Consider the following 13,304-nt stretch of genomic DNA (forward strand, 5'->3'; position numbering starts at 1 on the left):
CAGCTCTAGTGTTCTAGGACTCTGTGATTCACTTGTTTTACAGAGTTGAGAGGCCCGGTTTAAAAGCGGCTGCGTCTCGCTTTCTCTTGCCCTTCCTGTTTGCCCATCTTCTGAGCTTCCTGTGTGGTGTCAGTCACAAGCCTGGAGGTGCTGTGGTGAGTTCTGTGGCCTTCAGCCCTAAATCAAACCGGCCCTAGGACAGAGGTACTTTCACAGTCTGCTTTTCAGTGTGTGATTACAGAAAAACTCCGGCGAGCTTTGGAGGCAGAGCGATACCTGGGGGCGAATGTCTGATGGACACAGGAGAACCCCAAACCTCTGTCTCAAGGAGAGACCCCAAGGCAGAGGTCCTGAAATTGCAGGGGGTGCAGAGGAACATTCCAGGGTTTTTGGAGGGGTGTAGCCCAGCTCCCACAGCCGCACACCTGGCCCCGCCCCCTAGCCTTGGCTCTGTTTTTAGCCCCGCCTACAGCTCGCTTATCCCGCCCACATTTTCTCCCACTTGGGGAGCTATGTCCTGGGGGAGGGGGGGTTTCAAACAGGAGTGAAGGGGGTGGTGCTTGCTGCTCTACGGGCCAATTTAAAACAGCTTCATGACATATAGAGTAGCCATGCGGGAATTTTCTGCTTTTTGTTCCACTAAGGAGGGGGGAGAGGGGGACGTCTCCCTGAGGGTATGTCTACACTACAGCAGGACAGGTAAATCCAGTTTCAGCTCACGCCCTCTGATCCAGCCCACTGAAAGTGGAGTAATCACTGGGCCCAGAAATGTAGCCTAATTCCTCCTTAGCTGTCAAAAAAAGTTCTTACAAATGTCTCAGTCTCGTGTAACACCACGGGAGGGGGAAAGGTAAGCAAGGGAAACGGAAAAGCGAAATTAGTCCGAGCAAAAGGGCCTCCCGATATAACTCAAGCAGCGAGTTCAGCGCCTGCCGAATAAACAGGGCTCCGGGTCTGTCACAGATGTTGTGGGAGCCACAGATTTCATGGTTTCCTGTGACCTCAGAAGCAGCCAGGGTGTTTGAGCCCAGCCCCCAATCCAGCCGGAGGCAACTGGTGAAGGAGGAGTCACGGGACTATAGGCCGGGTGTCCTCCTCCCAGCCTGGGGAAAGGCCGGAACAACCCCCTCAGTTCCAGGCTCCACCCCCTCAGATTTGCTCCGCCCCCGTTTCAGCTCTTCCCCACCTTCTCCTTGACTCTCCCCGGCCCTCGCTCCATCCTCGCCCTGCCCCATGTCTTCCCTCTACGGAGGTGGCCTGGGGGACTAGCAAGGTTGAGGTGGGGAGAAGCCAGGCGACCCCAGTTTGATTTTTTTACCCCAGTGGTTGCCTGGCTTCCTGCCAGGAAGTATGCAAACCGCCCCGCCCCTGTCTCCAAGCAACGCAATGTCTGAGAGAGCAAACCATCCTCACACCCCATAGTTCTAGGCCTGGTATTGATTGACCATACTCAGAGAGGCTACCACAAACTCTCAGTAACCCTAGCAACAGAGAGACCACATCCTGTTCGACTCCGCTCTTCCACTTCACACTGTGATGTTAACAGTGGACGAAGGAAAAGACACCGCCCGAGCGAGATAGGAACCCCGCTCTCCTTCCCAAAGGGGCCTTGTTGCTAGTCATTGGGACAGAGCGGGCAGCTTTTCCAAAGTGATCGAGGAGCCTAAAGATGCGGCGTTGGGCCGCGTGACCGTTTGAGACTGAACCAGCACTTCCTCCATCGCACGACCACTCCCTCTGCAGCCAGACAGGGCGAGCGAGTGGCTGATCATTTGCCTGTTCTCAGCATTTTCTGGGCAAGCTCGGAAGATGCAGGATGACAAAGGCTACACGGTATTAAACCTCCAACCCCGGGAGAAAACCGCCACGTGCTGGACCCCAGGAAGGCTCCAAGGTAGGGATATTAGAAAGTCTCGAGGAGAGAATGAGTGACGAGCACAGATGTTGAGTGCTATTATCCAGACTGGCTTTTTTTGGACCCTATGACCAGGCCTTCCCCGTTCCTGTTCAGAAAATAATATTTGGACTTGACAGATTCATTTTTCATTGGGTGTGTCTACACGAGAAAATTATTTCAAAATACAGGCAGTCCCCGAGTTATGCGGATCTGACTTATGTCGGATCCGCAGTTACGAACGGGGCTTTTCTCGCCCCGGAGGACATGGGTGGCAGGACTGCCCAGACGCACTGCGGTCCCACAGCCCGAGTCCTCCGGGGCGAGAAAAGCTGCTCCGCGTCTCCCTGGACTGCTGGGGCTCCCCCCCCCCAGCAGACCAGGGAGACGCGGAGCAAAGACGCGGAGGATGCGGGCGGGACCGTGGCACGTCTGGGCAGTCCCGCCGCCCAAGTCTCCCTGGTCTGCTGGGGGGGGGCAGAGCTAGTGCGCCCCCCCCCCAGCAGACCAGGCTTTTCTCGCCGCCAATGCCTGGGGTAGAGCAGCTGGGGCGCTGCCGGGTTGGTCCCGCAGCGCGGCTCCTCGGCGCTACTGGACCAACCCGGCAGCACCCCAGCTGCTCTGCCTCAGGCATCCTGATTCAGCCGCTGCTGGTCAGTTTCAGCAGCAGCTGAATCTGGACGCCAGTTCCGACTTACATACAAATTCAACTTAAGAACAAACCTACAGTCCCTATCTTGTACGTAACCCGGGGACTGCCTGTAACTACATTCGACTTAATAACTCCTGATTAAGTTGTTACAAAATCCAAGTTGCAGGTTCCCACTACAAAGAGGCCTCCAAATGAGTCCAAGGCAGGCTCTGTTAATGTAGACACACTACCTGGACTTAGAGCTCCAGGAAGTACTGGGGAGTAATTCATTTGATCTGTTCTGGGAAGTTGTTATTTTGAAATTAGCGTTATTCCCCACGGAAAGCATGCGTACAGATTTTGAAATAAGAGGCCTGTCATTTCGAAATAACGGGCTTTGTTATAAATTCAACTTAAGGGGGTTCTTTCGAAATAGCACCCAGGGCTAAGAGATATAGACACCCAAATCCCATCAAAATCAATGGGATTTGGACATTTAATTCCCAAAGGCTCAGGCTTTCAAAGCTGCTTATTTTGGGGGCTGGCTGGACAACACAATTTCTATAGTTTTAATTCTCCACATTTGTTTTAATTCTGCAGCAGAACAAGAATTAAATCCTTCTCTATAGCAAAGATTTGAGCCGGGTTTTCCACAAAGCCGGTGAACCTCACCTGAACCTCATTTAGCTTTGACGAAACTGACGAACTCCAATGTTCGCTCTCATCTTTTTCATCCATGTGGCATGTGCCAATGTGCACCACCTGTAAAAGCACAAAACCCTAGATATGGGTACCTTGCTAATCAGTGGGGCAGCATTTGAATCTCTATTGAGTAGCCACACATGTACCCAGCTTACAGGGAATGCTGAGACACTTCCATAATAAATGTTGATCCATCAGCATTTCTCGACAGAGAATTTATGGGGACAGGTTTCCAAACGGCTGAGCACGAGCTTCCATTTTGATCCTTCAGCGCAATGCCAACGTGATTCTAGGGGCCATACACAGGAGAATATTGGGTAGGTGAACGAGGGAGGGATTTTAACCTCTGTATTCGGCGCTGGTGCAACTATTGCTAGAACACTGTGTCCAATTCTGGTATCTACAATTCAAGAAGGATCTGAATTAATGGGAGAGGTTTCGGAAGGCAGGTGCTCCGTGCTTTCTGAAAATCAGGCCCCTTTAAGGTCTCTACATTTGGGTACCCCGTAACCCAAGACTGCCCATGACACTGTACTGTGAATATCCCAGGCAGGGTTGAACTGTCAGTTTGTAGCCCATCTACTATATATTTGAGAGAATTTAAATTTAATTAGAATTAATTTAAATTTTAATTTCTCTCCGTCTGTCTGTGTGTTTGGCTGTTTGTTCAAGAACGTAAGAACTAGAATCACCAAATCTGGCAGGCAACTTCCTCTGACCATAACGTAAAGCAAGGTCAGGACTTGGTTGGGCCAGGACAAAGGGGTGTGCTTCGAATGGGATTGCTTCTCAGAAAACAATGGGTGAAAGGGTCTGATTGGGGGGCACCTGTTTGGGATTGCCCCAGCTCGGATCCTACCACTCTGCAGGTGTTGGGGGGGGATGAAATTCCAACCCCCCCATGATTCATACAGGAACAATGGTGGTTGTTCCTCTTTGTCAGGGAGTGAGGGGAAAGTGCTTGGTTTGCTGCATTCCTCACTCTGGCTGAGGAGCGTGGGGGGTAGACGAATTTGGACCCACTAGAGCTACAGCAGCCATAGAGAAGCGCATCTCACTGGCCCCAAGCTATTGCAGTGACCGAGGGCTGGAACTGTCCTCTCTCCCTGGGGCAGCTTGCAAACTGCCCCCCTCCTCTCCAGCCCCACCCCAGAGCAATGATTTAAATCAAGTTTGGGCACTTGCATTTTCTTTTCCAAAAAATAAACGGAGATAAGGACTCGAGCAACGCCAGGTCAGCCTTCTAGCTATACATATTATTGAACTAACCCTTTCTAAAGACACAGCATGAGACTGTATTTCAACAGGCAAAAATCAGATTGAAGCCTCTCCCCGAACATTGTGTTTTTGACAGATTCTCCTTCGAGTTCGCAGCGCTACAGACTCCTGCTAGGAATTCTGGGGGCTGTTTGCAGCATTCTGACATTAGCCGTGATCCGTCTGTCTGTGCAGGGTAAGTGTGTGGATCCTGTTTGTTCTGGAAGTACACAAGTTGTGAAGTTTCTAATGCCATAGAAATTCACCGTAGATGTTGTCTACTCATTGACTAGGAATTCTCAAGCTTTTTCACAACACAGTCCACATCTAAAGGTCCAGCTACATGCACACTCCTTTCAGGGATGTAAACAGGCTGACCAGATGTCCTGATTTTATCAGACTGCCCTGATATAAGAGATCAGAGGGGTAGCCATGTTAGTCTGAATCTGCAAAAGCGGCGAGGAGTCCTGTGGCACCTTACAGACTAACAGAAGTGTTGGAGCATCAGCTTTCGTGGGCAAAGACCCACTTTGGCATGACATGCATCTGACAAAGTGGGTCTTTGCCCACGAAAGCTGATGCTCCAACACTTCTGTTAGTCTATAAGGTGCCACCGGACTCCTCGCCGCTTTTGCTGATATAAGAGACTTTCTCTTAAATACACAACTAAGATACATGTTAACATGCTATTATAGTTATATCGCAGTCTGTTACATGCTCACAAAGAGAAAACAGTTTCTTGCCACTTTAACCAGAAAGGACACTCTCTAAATGACTTAGCCACCTGCATTCTGCTACAAAGACCTTTTACATCTGCACTTGAAAGGGAATCCTCTGAACTGTCATTCATGTTAAAATTCGACACTTACCAACAAGGACTTAACAAGTCTTTGAACTTTCTCACCCATTACCAAGACAGTTTCCCCAATTATCACCTGTAATACCATTAACTCACAAACATCCCACTCTCCCCACCTCTAATATCATCAATTCACAGACACTTACCTTCCTTCCTCCCCCTTCCCACCCCCCCGCATCCCCCTTCTGTTCTGCAATGTGATTTGTCCTTTTCATATTTGTTCATTTTTTTAAATTGTATCCTTTGGTATATATGGTTGTGACTACTTTCTTCCACTATTTGATCTGAGGAAGTGGGTCTGGCCCACGAAAGCTCATCATCTAATAAACCATCTTGTTAGTCTTTAAAGTGCTACATTGTCCTGCATTTTGCTTCAACTACCCCAGACTAACACGGCTACATTTCTATCACTAGTCTGTTACATGTTTGCCATTGAACACTGTGTTTAATCTTCATGAAAATGTTTTGACTTCTCAAAATGCCTTCTTCGTTTAGCACATTGTAATCTTCTGGCCTTATCAAAAACAACTGGTGGGGTGGTTCAGAAGAGAACTTTTGCTCAGAATTTCCATTTTGGGGAGAAATCAAAATTGCAACTTTTCATTCCAGATTGGAACAAAAACCAATTCCATTTTTTGACTGACTCTCCAGAGACGTAACCCCAAATCGGGCCCAACATTGAGAGTTTGCGCCACTTGTCAGTAGTTGACTGGTTGCTTCATGCCTCCAGGGCAAAGTGTTAGGGTGTGTCTACACTGCACCCTGAGCCTGAAATAAGATACTCAAATTGGCGCTACACAAATTGTGTATCTTATTTCAATTCTATTTCGAAAGGGGGATATTTTGAAATTTGGCGTCTCTACACAGCACCACATTTTGTACAAATAATGTACAATTTCGAGACATCCCTTATCCCTTGTGGAACGAGGTTTACGGGCATGCCAAAATAGTAGGTCCGCTCTATTTCACAATAGGAGATGCATTCAAAAGATGCAGGGTAGCTATTTTGGGATATCTCTGGTATCCTGAAATAGATTTGGGGTATGTCTACACTACCACCGTAGTTCGAACTAGGGTGGTTAATGTAGGCATTCGAAGTTGCAAATGAAGCCCGGGGTTTAAATATTTGCAACTTCATTTGCAACTTCGAATGCCTACATTAACCACCCTAGTTCGAACTAGGGTGGTAGCGTAGACATACCCTTGCAATGTAGACGTACCCTTTAGAAGAACACAGTCCAGTCTGAGCTTGGCTCCTGAAACTCAGGGCATCCGGTGGGCGGGGGGACTTCACCGCTGTCAAATATTGGTGCCCTTTGGCCCAAATAGTTTGCCACGATTCACAGCCTTACCGGGCTGTTGCCATCAGGAGAAATCAGCATGAAACAGGTCTAGTGCCAAGGTTGACTTCCTCTGAGCCATGGTCAGTGCCACCAAATCACGCCTGTCACGTCCATCCCCCCGCAACCAAAGTCCTTCCTAGAGCCTGCATCCATCACCCCCCTCACACACACACACCAAGCCGGTCCTCACTCCACTCCTGCACCCCAACCCCCGCATCCCCAGGCCCACTCCAGTGCCTGCTCCCCCAGCCGGAACCCTCACCTCAGCCTGGTGCAAGCAAATGAGGGTGGCCGGAGAGAGAGGAGACGGAGCGAGCCAGAGGAGGGCGGGGGAGGCCTTTGGGGAAGAGGCAGGGAACAGGGCACGGAGTTCATTTTTGTGCAGTTCAAGAGCAGGAGACTCTATTGCTGCTTGGCAGTTTTTCAGGGCTGCCCGCCACTGACGGCCCCCGCCGCAGCCTCATCGGTGCCCGGGAGCAGCAGTGTTACTCAGAGACAATCCCCAGCCTGCGAACCCGACAGGAGCCTGGAGGAGTTGATGTCTCTCCTGAACCAGAGCCTGTACTGTGTGGTCCACAGGCCTTCAACAGGTACTCACAGCCCACTGAGTCCGAGCCCCACGGCAGGTTCCATGCACCGCTTAGCTGGAGCGGGTCCAATGGGCCCGCTCAGGCCATGGCACCAGGCCCATGTTCGGAAGGGGCCCCGGATGGTTCTGCTTGCACCATGCTCTGACTCCGTGATCTGTTCCGGATGGGCCGGCCATGTGTCTACGCCCCCGGCATCCTCCTCCCTGTGTGTGGGCAGCATGAGGAGGCCGACACCTCAGCAGAGCAAGCGGGAAGCCTGTTAAAAAACAAGCAAGAGAAGCAGCAGAAGCCACCTGCCCACTGGCTCCTCCTTCTCCCCCTCCCACCTCTCAGCTCACCCGCCAGCTCCTCTCTGTCCCCTGGATGGATTCCAGGGCAGCTCCGGCTCCAAGCCGTCTCTCCTGCCCTCCAATGGGCCGCCTGGCTCTGGTGCAGAGGCCTTGCTGGTCTTGGCAGATGGGGAAGGCTGGGCAGGGGGAAGATGGGGTTTGGCTAAGCCATCACCAGCAAGCAGGTCCTGAGGGAACCCAACCCAGGTAGCCAGACCCCTCTTCTGGCCTGGCAGATCATGCTGCTCCCAAGGGGCCAATTGGAGGATTCCCTGCCCTGGCACTGGCACCGGTCATGCCTAGAGACACAGCCTCCTTCCCATAGGGCTGATGCGGTGGCAGGGCACGGGGAGTGTGTCTCTCAGGGTACGTCTAGACGACATGGCTCCGTCAACGGAGCCATGTAGATTTGTTGTTTTGGAAAAGGGAAATGAAGCCGCGATTTAAATGATCGCGGCTTCATTTACATTTACATGGCTGCCGCGCTGAGCCGACAAACAGCTGATCAGCTGTTTGTCGGCTCGCGCGCTAGTCTGGACGTTCCCCCTGTCGACATCAAAGCACTTTATCGGCAGCCCCGGTAAACCTCATTCCATGATGGGCTTTGATGTCGACAAAGGGCTTTGATGTCGGCAGGGGGAACGTCCAGACTAGCACGCGAGCCGACAAACAACTGATCAGCTGTTTGTCGGCTCAGCGCGGCAGCCATGTAAATGTAAATGAAGCCGCGATCATTTAAATCGCGGCTTCATTTCCCTTTGCCTACAACCCTAATTTACATGCCTCTACCGACAGAGGCATGTAGTCTAGACACAGCCTCAGAGAGGCGCTGGGCTGGGGGGGAGGGGACAAGGAGGGGAGGTTTGTGTGTTTTGGGGGGCTGAGCGGTGCGGGGGTTGTTGGTAGGGCACTGGGTGGGTCTGAGTGTGTTTGGGTGCTGGGCAGTGAGGCCCTGTGTGGTTGGGGGAGCTATGGGGAAGGACACTGGGCAGTGGGGGTGGGGGGGGGTCTGTGTGTTGGGGCACTGGGGCAGAGTGGGGTGCAGGTCAGCTGCAGTGAACATCACAGCAGCCAGACTGAGTCAGACCAAAGGTCCATCTAGCCCAGTATCCTGTCTGCCGACAGTGGCCAGCACCAGGTGCCCCAGATGGAGGGGGGACAACAGGAATCCTCACGTGATCCCTCCCTTGTCACCCACCTCCAGAGAAACAGAGGCTGGGGTGACCATTCCTAGCCATCCCGGTGGAGCTGTGAGTGGGAGATGCTGAACAAGCATGGTGGAGGTGGGGCAGATCCTGGAGCCTGAATTCCTAGTCTGGTGGCATCCATGGAAGTGGGATGGGCTAGGGACAGACAAGTTTTTGGACAATGGTTGCTGGCCAATCAGCATCCACACCTCTCCGTGGGGATTGTGGGGCACAGTGACCTCCGGTGGTTAGACTGGGTAATTCTCATGGGGAGCAGGATTGCTGAAGGAGTAATTGATTGGTCCTTTCTAGGGTGGAGTCGAAAAACGGGTGGGAGACAGAAACATTAACAACAGTTCAAATCAAAACTGGGCATTTTTTTAAAAAAAATATTTAAATTAATTGAAAATATGGTGGCTGCATTTTGGGATAAGCAGACAGTGATGGTCAACCCAAAAAGGCAAATGTTCACTCTTTAGGTGTTTCCAACTTCTCATCAACTTCTGGGCGTGGGCCACAGCTAACTGGATTGAATTAATTAGCTGGTTCACACTGATCTTCCCCAGAGTGATGTGATGCTCTCATCTTTGTGTGCATGTATAAAGCCCTGCCAAATTGAACCTTCCAATGTTCCTGATGAAGTGGGCTCAAGCCCACGAAAGTTTATACCCACATAAAATTGTTAGCTTTTAAGGTGCCACAGGACTGCTCAGTGTTTTAACCTAAACCTATTATTTTATTTTATTTTATTTTAAGGTGCCTTCTGCCCTTTTCAAATTTATTTATTTCTATAATAGTGAAACTGGAAGTTGAAATATTGTTTCAAGATGAGGAGCTGAAACGAAACATGCTGAAATGAACCATTTAACCTTTTTTTTTTCAGAAAAAATAAAAATTGGGCCCCAAACTATTTATTACATTCCATTCAAAATTACAATGCTTTTGAGTGCCAAAAAGTGCATTAGTTAGCAAATTTGCTATATGCTGATATTTTATTTTATTTTATTTTATTTTATTTTATTTTATCCCCAGCTCTAATTACCAAGACACTGTGTCTTAAAAATACTCGTATAATGGACTCCAACAAAGACTGTATTTAGTGACAGATATTATCAGACATTGAGGATCACAGTCCAGTGGTCTGTATGGCCAGATAATACTATGAATCCCAAAGTCAGCCACCTCTCTCTCATACACAACAGCCTAAGCAGGGACCTCGGTAGTTCTCTGACCTGGGTTGGGTCACAGAAACTATATCTACACTGCAGGTTTTTTTGCAGAAGAGGATATGCAAATGACATGCTCATTTGCATATATTGTGCACTCATTTGCATATCCTTGCCCAGTCCTTTTTGTGGAAGAGGTTTTGCCATTAAAAAGCCCCAAGCAGATGGGGCCATTTGTCAGACAAACCCTCTTTTGCACAAGATCCTGTAACCCTTGATTTTTGAGGAACACGGGATCTTGCGCAAAACGGTTTTTGTCCAACAAATGGCCCTGTCTACATGGCGCTTTTTAACCACAAAAAGGATTGGAAAAAGATATGCAAATGACCGTGCATGATATGCAAATGAGTGCATCATTTGCATATCCTCTTCTGCAAAAAACCTGCAGTTGTAGACATAGCCAGAGGTCTGTCCTCTTGAGGCTGTCCTTTGGAGTGTTAATTGTACCACTGTGCCCGCTTACCCGCCCTCTGGTGCTCCCCACCTCCCTGTGCTGCTGGTCTCCTCCCGCCAAGGCGCAGGGTTGGGGTAACTTCCCCCTAGCAGAGTAAAACAGATGCTGGACCAGCTCAGCTCTGGGACTGACCATTCCCAAGGAACATTGTGTTGAACCAGCTTTTCTAGTGAAAAACGGTTGCAGAGGGAAACATTCTGACTGGTGCTCAATGTTAGACCTCGAGTCTAAAGGCTCCAGATGGTGTTAAGGCAAGTCCCCATCTCACTGGGATCCGTGCTTGCTCGGACCTGTGGTTAGCATGTTCAACAAGGCTCAGAAGGGTCTCTCCATGTCTCTCGCCAGGCGGCTTCAGCTGCAAACTCTGCCCCATCAACTGGCTGTCACACCGGGGAAAATGCTACTGGGTCTCTAAAGAGAACACCGGCTGGAACGCGAGCTGGGATGACTGCTCAGCCAAGGGCGCTCTCATGCTGGTGCTCCAGAACTGGGAGGAGATGGTAAAGTAAAACAGAAGGGGCTGGATGTGATGACTGGTTCTGTGGTACCTGCTGTGCAAGAGGGGAAGAAGATTTCTCTCCTAGGATGCTAATGCAGCGTAAGGGTGGGATCAGCGCCCACACACTTTGTGGGAGCACAGGGAGGGGAGAGCCAGGAGAGCTGCAGGGATGCAGAGCCTGGAACCTGTTCCCCCAACCCCGCCTCGGCTTATTCCTCCTCCTGCCTTGTATGCATGGATGCTCCTTCCCCACCAGGATACAAGCGTGGCGAATAGCAAGACGTGAGGCCGAGGGGCACATGAACCGCTCCGGGTGGGATTCCCCAAAGCAGGAAGGGAGCTGGCAGCATAACACAATGGGGTGAGCAGGGACATGTGCTCCTAATTCCCCTAGACACTTCACTGTGTCACCTAGCCCTGAGCCCTGCGTACATCAGCGCCCCCACTGGTGCTGCTGCCCTGTTGGGAGAAATGCTGGGGGGTTGTAACAGCAGAACCGAGTGTCGCTGAGCCCTACACACTCAGGCGCCTGTTTTGAGAACAGTGCGCCAGGTTGCCCAGCTGAAGCAAAGATTCTTAGAACGTTGGCAGGTGTCACTCACCCACCCCCTTTTCTCTTCACCCCCCAGGAGTTCCTGCACAACTTCTCGCAGGGCCAATACCCCGCCTGGCTTGGGCTCAGGGTGACATCCCCAGAGAAAAACTGGACCTGGGTGGACAATTCCACGTGGAACCAAACTCTGTGAGTGATGCCTGGTGCTTCCTATTTCATATATATCTAGGGCTTGAACACATGGATCCGCAAAGCTCATCCAGGGGTGGGGAACCGACAGCCCAGGGATGGCTCTGGCCCAGCCTGGGTTTAGTCCTCCGTCCCCACACAGCCCTGTGGCCCCTCTGCTGACCCCCAGCACCTGCTCCCTGCTGCTGGATGGGGGAAGTCCCAAAACTCGCTGGGCAGAGTCAGGCAAACCTGAGCCAGGATCAGTTCCCAGTCTATGTCTAGCCGGGGCGGGCGGGCAAGTGCCACACACCGCCACTTCCCCTCCTGCTTCCCCCAGCTAGGGAACGTGTGGTGAAGCTTCTCCCACCACTACCCCGACCGGCTGTTCCAGTTTTATATTGTATTTTAGTTTGGGTTCAACTCTTGAGCAAAAAAAAAAAAACAATTTGCTTAGCTCTCACAAGCCTCTGTCTAGCCCATGGTGTAGCCACCAGATGGCGACACAAAGCCACCTTAAACCCGGCTCCTGGAAGGATTCGCTCAAACTGGACGAGAAGGAAAAATTCGGTTCCTTTCACTGAATCTAGGTGCCCCTGATGTAATTGTGTCCTCTCCCCTGATTTTGGAAGAGTCACAGGGTTCTGATCTCAGCTCACCAACTTCCTTTCTCCTCTCAAACAGGTTCCCTGTTTCAGGCGCTGCTGACATGAACATGTGTGGGATGATCAAAGGCAATCGGATTCACTCTGAAACGTGCACTGCTGAATTCATATGGATTTGCCAGAAGGAAGCCGTGTCGCTATAGCGCCCTTAGAGACACTCATTCCTGCAACAGGCCAATGCCCTGCCTTGTGTTGCGGTTTCTGGGCCACACGCCTGTGCCTGCGGAGACATGCGTGTGCATCCCCAGACCCGCCCTTTGCACGTGCAAATCAGGGAAATGCACGTGCAAGTGAGACTCAAGGGCAAAGGCGAAGCTGATGGACAAACGCACTGCACTGCTGACGCTGGTGTAGCAAGGACACCCCCCTTCTTCCTCCTGCGTCCCCTTCCTCCATCACTGACTCTCTGGCTGTGTCCTTTCCTTGCAGGGATGGCGGATTGGTAGAATTTTTGGTGATGCGCAGAATGAGTGTGTGTGCAGGAGGGGGTTTGGGTTGCAGGCTTTGGACTGGAGTTTGTGTGTGGGGTGCAGGATCTGGGCTGGGGGCAGTGATTGGGGTGCAGGAGGGGGAGGGGGTGCAGGTGCTAGGAGGGAGTTTGGGGGCAGAAGAGGATACAGGAGGAGCAGGTGGGGATGCAGGAAGGAATGAGGGGTGCAGCACTTACCTGGAGGGCTCCCACACATGACCTGCCCCCCTTCTGGCAGTGATCCTTAGCTGAGGAGGGCGGGGGTCTCCACGTGTCGCTGGCCACAGGCACTACCCCTACAGATCCTATTGGCCACATGGGAGCTCAGGGCAGGGCAGCATGTGGAGACACACATGCGCACACACACACACACCCAGGGCCCACAAGGACAGGTCTGCAGTTGCTTCTTGGCATGGAAGCTGACCACAGTCCCTGAACTCTTTCAGGCGTGATGGCCTTTTCTGACCAAAAAGAAATC

This window comes from Pelodiscus sinensis, chromosome 19 (genome assembly GCF_052426305.1).
Source record: "Pelodiscus sinensis isolate ZL-2025 chromosome 19, ASM5242630v1, whole genome shotgun sequence".
Taxonomy (NCBI): domain Eukaryota; kingdom Metazoa; phylum Chordata; order Testudines; family Trionychidae; genus Pelodiscus; species Pelodiscus sinensis.